Below are 6,178 nucleotides of genomic sequence, written 5' to 3'. Positions count from 1 at the left end.
TGCGCTGCCGGTGCCGCCCCACGAGGGGTACGGGGGTGTCGGGGGGGTCAGAGGGGATAAAAAGGAGCGGGGGAAAGGGCATCGCAAGGAAAGTCTGCAATAAAAGATACAGCAGCCAAAATCCGGCAAAACCGGGAGTGGGAAACAGAAGTGACCCAGGCGTTTTAGGAGTAGTGACGGCAGTAGAATCCCAGAATGGTTTGGGACCAAACCATTGAGCGTACCTTAAAATCGCTTTGTACCAGCCCTTCTGCCATGGGCAGGGACATTTCCCACTAAAGCAGGTTGTTCAAAACCCCATCCAGCCTGGCCTGGAATGCTTCCAGGGATGGGGCATCCACAACTTGTCTGGGAACCCCCAGTGCCTCACCACTCTCACAGTAAAGAACGAACAGGAGAGCTTAAAAGGGTTACAGAGTGGGGACAGGGTGGGCAGAGAGAGTCAGAATGCTAACCTGGTGAAAACCTGGTGAGAAAATGGGCTTGGGGTGAGACACGAAGGTCGGAATGAGGCTCTGGAGGCAGAGGTGGGGTAGGGAGAGAGAAAACCATTGAGAAGCAGCCATGTGCGATAGGGCACAGTGATAGAGATAACCATGTTTTGCTGACAGGTTTCTTTACTGTAGGGTCTTCTTCAGGCAGTAGCTCAAGATGTAAAGTGGGAAAATGCCATTGAGAGACCTGATGACTTGAGAGAGTTGGAGCGTGTTTAGAATGGGAGATTGGTTGGAGACGGGGGAAAGTGCAGTGATGAGCAGACCACAGGATCCTGCCCTGTAGAATCAGATTCTATTCTTTTATCTCCTGTAGAGAATTTATATGATGGTGCACTAGGTTTGAGAGATTTCCTGCATGAAACACTGGGTGATGAACTGTTCAGTTCTACTTAGACTACTCAGAGTGTATCAATAAGATGCATGAAATTCATGTCTCTAATCATCATCATTACAAAGCCTGCCTTGAGATCACTGGGACAGACTTTCTCAGATAAAAATTATGGACTTTGGGATCTCTTCTTACCTGCTAACCTGCTTAATGGACAGTGAAAGAGTATGAGAAAGAAATGTAGCCTTCATATCTGCTCTGCGTTTAGGCCCTGTCCTGGTTTCAACCAGGACAGGGTTAATTTTTTGCAGTCATGCTAAAATGGAGAATACCATTCCTAAAGCACAACAGGCCCTCTGGAATGTGTTTGTTTTTGACAAGCTGGGATACTGGGTGTTATGTTACCTGCATTCAATGCATGATAAATGTGCAGTCTGTCTGCTGTGCTGTCTCTTACTGTTTGCATCAGTGTATTTTAGGTAACAAGACTGTACAGCCTCATGAGGGTGCAAGATGTCCTCAGGATTTATAAGACATTTCTTATAAAAAATATGCAAAGGGGAGTTTGGATGCAGAAGGATGTTCAGGTGATACTAGCACAACTACAGCAACAAATTCCATCCATTTACAGAAAAAAAGTCTTAGTTGTGTACTGAATCACCCACCATCTTATATCTGATATAAACAAAAATATTAAATGCCAATGTTAGTCAGGGCTTGAATATGTCTATCAGTACAGTAATTAAATACTTCAGAAATACTGGGAAAGATTGCATCAGTTCTAGCATTCATGTGGGTCTAACTGTATCTGCAATTAGGATGATATATCACCTTCATATTTCAAAAGCGAAGATGCAGTAAAATGAAAACCTTTCAACACAAATTGTTTAGCAACAGCCAAACGCTGTGCATAAAATTGAATTGTGAAGTGCAAAATAATTCGAGAATTATGATACTCCTTAAGGAAACAATGCTACATTTTTAATGAAATGCAGTGAATTGCACTATTGTGTAAGAACAAGATGCCTCTTCTTTTATAATATTGCAGCCCAATATCTTGCAGCCTGCAGGAGCAGTCACCATCAGGTAAGGCTAAACCTATGTGGGAATGCCTCCTAATACTCTCCCATTCCCCTGCTACCTGCAGCTGATGGCATGTTTTCTGTCTGTTTAGCAAGACAGTGGATTTCTTCTCATGATACTTGTCCAGTTTACCCCACAGCTGTTCCATGAGAAGGAACCTTTTCCATTCTTCTCCCAGCTTCAAATGATGCTTCCCTTATAAGAGGAATAAGTGAGCATTTGATCCATACTCAGCTACTGTACTGGTGGATTTTATAGATATTAGTCATTTTCCTTATAATCTCTTCCAAGATGACAAACCCTAGCATATCCAATGTTCCTCCTGTGGGAGCTGGTCTACACCCCTGCGTTTCCCCGTTACTCTCTTGTCTTGTTGTACTTTACCCTACTAGAGATACCCTCTTTGGACCAAGGCTGCACTGATAGGTCTGACCTAGGCAGGGCAATGCACTTGGGCTGTGATTTCTAGCACATATGGCTTTAAAATGTGGCACTTATACCAGCAGAAAGATGCTTGTGACAACATTTGTTTCACTGTAGGTTGCACTGGCAAGTAGCATGTTTCAATTAAAGTAAAATAAGCCATTCTTAAAAGATTTCCACTAATGAGATTCTACTGATGAAAAAAGTCATATGTAATGAAATTAGTAGAAGTTTGCTATTGACAAGGAGCCTGTTTCACAGGAAGATAATGGACTGCTTCACAGTGAGTTGGTGCAGGGCTGCTATGTCTTTCCTCTAGAACCAGACATGATTTGCCTGATCCATGTGGATGCCACCAAAGCAACCTGCATTACTGTAGCCTGTCCCCAGGCCACCTGCCCTTCCCTGCCCACCCTTGCTTTCCTGTGGTACATCCTGTTCTGGAATGCTTCTTCTCTACTCCCCCACCTATTTCTGTTTCTTGCTCCTTGCTCTCACACGCATTCATGGGGCTCAGCTTCAAAGCCCTTCTTGGACCTATCTGTTGTTATTATTTTTTATATATCTTAGGTGATAGTGAGGATCTCCCCTCTGCAGTGATCCTGGCTTTGCTGCTTTTATCTGTGCTTCTCAGAAGGTGACCTTGCCTCCCAACTGTCTTTAATGCATTTTATTATTTTTTTAATCCTTTTTCAAAGCTAACGTCCATGACAAATACTGACCAAATAATGATAATATGAAGGATTCTGGGAATAACATCTGTAGCTATTAAAAATAAAACAAAAGCAAATACATGCAATGTTTATGAAATGGAACATATTCTCACTATAGCTCTTACCTGCTCAGTAATTCTGAGCTCCACCCTTACATTCACATCTCCCTTACCATTTAAGAATAGTGCTGGACAAAGTATTTCTAGGACAAGATAAAGCTTTATATATGTTTCTGTATGAGCTCTCAGAAGACAGCATTCACTATTTCTTTGAAGGAAATTATTGGATTAAATATGTATTTGAATATAAAAAAAGTCAAATAGGTTATCAATATCTCCCTTTATAAGCAGATGGCAAGACTGAAAAATTAAGAACAGTATTTAAACAGAGTAAAATTTTCTAATTTACATGTTTTTAGAGTCAAGTGATTCTAGCACCTTTATGTGGTGGATAAGCTGAGAGAAATATCTGAGAATCTTTAAGTCAATGCATTGCATTTTCTCTTATCAGGAAGGGATAGGTAAACCTGAATTCCCTGCATGAGAATCTCTAATCTCTGTAATTCATATATTGAAAGATTTGATTCAGCTGAAGTATCTGGACAACTTTCTGCATCCTGTGCCCTGGTTCTGCCTGATCAAAATGCCAGTAATAATGGTCTTTGTACTTGAATTTTTTCTTCCTGCTGCTCTGTACCTATTCAGTCTTTAGCTTCACACATATAAATGAAAGGATTGCTTGAAGGGGCATTATTCCAATGAACTGTGGACCAGAAGGTGGCAAATGGTGACATCTGGGGAACTTATATGGAACATAATGGCAAGTTAAGTGAGGGTTTTTTCTTTTAGCTTAAAAATAGTCTCTAATAAAGAGGAGAAGACAGAGGACACATCAGTTCATCAGTTGCAGATGTACACAGAAGGACGTAGAATTGGATTAAGATTCAGGGACACTCCAATCCTCTCAAAAGGTACTGGCCAATGTACAAATAACCAAATACTCAAATACTATTCATCACTTGCAGAATTAGAGGTCTCGCAGTAATATCTCCTTTACACTTTTTTTGGTAAAGATGAGAGTCCACTAAGCAAATGCAAATCACAAGATCAGGGTTGTTTGACAAGATTTTGTGACCATCTGTAATAGACTGGGGTTTTTTTTCTGTATCAAAGTCCTCTTTGACAGTTAGATATGACTGATTTGGCACATGAGAAAGTCATTTTATGTGGCAATATTATCTCAGTGGGAATTAAGCTATGATCCTCCTGAAAACTTTGTGTTTCTAATTTTTGTTCAGCTTTTGCTTTTATTTCAAAATACAGAGACTCATTTAGGTTGGAAAAGATCACTGAGCTCAGCTATTAACCTAACACTGCCAAGGCCACTACTAAACCGTGTCCTATGGTGCCACATCTGCAAGTCTTTGAAATGCCACCAGGGATGGTGACTCAACCACTTCTCTGGGAAGCCTGTTCCAATGTTTGGCAACTCTTTCCATGGAGAAATTTTTCCTAATAATGCAACCTAGATCTCTCCTGGAGCAACTTGAGGCCATTTCCTCATGAAGGAAATCCCAGCTTCAACATGAAGCCATCCCAGATAGATTGTTGTTTTTTTTTTTTTTTTATGGTAGATGAGCTGAACAAATGTTTAGAAAGACACAGAGCAAACATGGTATCCAAACAGGTTGTTTAAGTCTGTTTCTTACTGTACAGTGCATTTTTTATCTAATTGCCTTCTTAAAGACACTTTAAGTCTCAGCCTTCTAGTAATGGGCAGTATCCTCTAATTATGTTGTAGCTGTACCCAGATTGTGTCATTAGCCAAATCTCTGGGAGCTGCAGGGTCTTGTAATCATTGTGGCTGCCTTAGCTGTGATGAGTTGTTCAGTATTTGCAACTACAGTGAAACAATAATGCTGTTAAACAGTAATTACTTCACTTTCACAGAGCAAAACAGAAGTGTTTAAGAGAAAATCTATTGGAAAACAATAATAAAGGGTACTTCAGCCACAGCTCCACATTCTGGGATTCTAGGACAGAATATGAATTTTAATTGCGCTTACATCGATATAGTGAAGGGCTCTGGGTTTCTTTGTTGTTGTCTTGTTTGTTTTTGTTTTGTTTTTTTAATGTGTATGCATTTTCTTTTTTGTTTTTTTTGTTTGTGAGCAAATTCAGCTGCCTGCTGCTGTCAAAGCACCTTTGAATAATGTGGGAATTGTAATTAATTGGAACCTATTTGGTCTTAACCTAATGCTTCTGTTTCTCTGTTTCTGCCCAGTGTAGTCTTGGGTTTAACTTTTTTTATTCCCTTTCTTTTTTTTTTTTTTTTTGGTATGGTAGTAAATACAGTTAAATCATATCCAGTTCCATAGCTTTAGCTAGATAATGGGCCAGATCATTTATTTTACAAATGGTCACTATTTGTTTGCACCTTTGGAAGGGCTGCTGATGTAGTTTAAGCCAAAGAAGTCCACATAATAGGAGTGTGAATCCATCAGGGACATCTTAAAAATTAGTTTGAAGATGTGTAGCTTTTATTCTTCTTCATCATAAAGCATATTGATCATGTAATTGGGTTTTTATATATATTCCTATAAGTAAGTTTTATAGTGCTTTATTGGAGCTCTGTTTTCCTATATAGCTCTGAGAATTATAATTTCATGTTTCTCTTGTTGGTTATTAATTTTTACTTGTGGATTTGTGGATTTTTTGGCATTGTATGAGAGCCTTAATCGTAAACCCATTATACTTAATACCATCTACATCTCACTGAAAAGATTGTTTCTAATCTAAAGAGCGGGTAGCAACTTTGTGTGAAGAATGCAAGACTCTTTATGCTTTCAGGCCAAAAAGTGGTGTCAAAGAAAGACAGTTCAAAGGATATTGCCATAGGCAAGTGTTTTCAGAAACCATTCATTTTCACCTCAGCAGCCACCACTAACCACAAAACAAGAACCTGCTGGTTTAAGTAACTGCAGGGTAAAAAAATGAATGTGATGGATCTAACCTCCCAAGAAACAGGGTGGCAAATTAGGGATGTGCCCACCCTATCTGCAGGAAAGCAGTTTAATGTTAGCCCTTCCATCACAGAAAGGAGGTCTTCCATTCAGGGATCTTCCTCTGAAACTG

This window comes from Geospiza fortis, unplaced genomic scaffold, assembly GCF_000277835.1.
Source record: "Geospiza fortis unplaced genomic scaffold, GeoFor_1.0 scaffold53, whole genome shotgun sequence".
Classification (NCBI taxonomy): domain Eukaryota; kingdom Metazoa; phylum Chordata; class Aves; order Passeriformes; family Thraupidae; genus Geospiza; species Geospiza fortis.
This window is presented reverse-complemented; position numbering follows the sequence as displayed.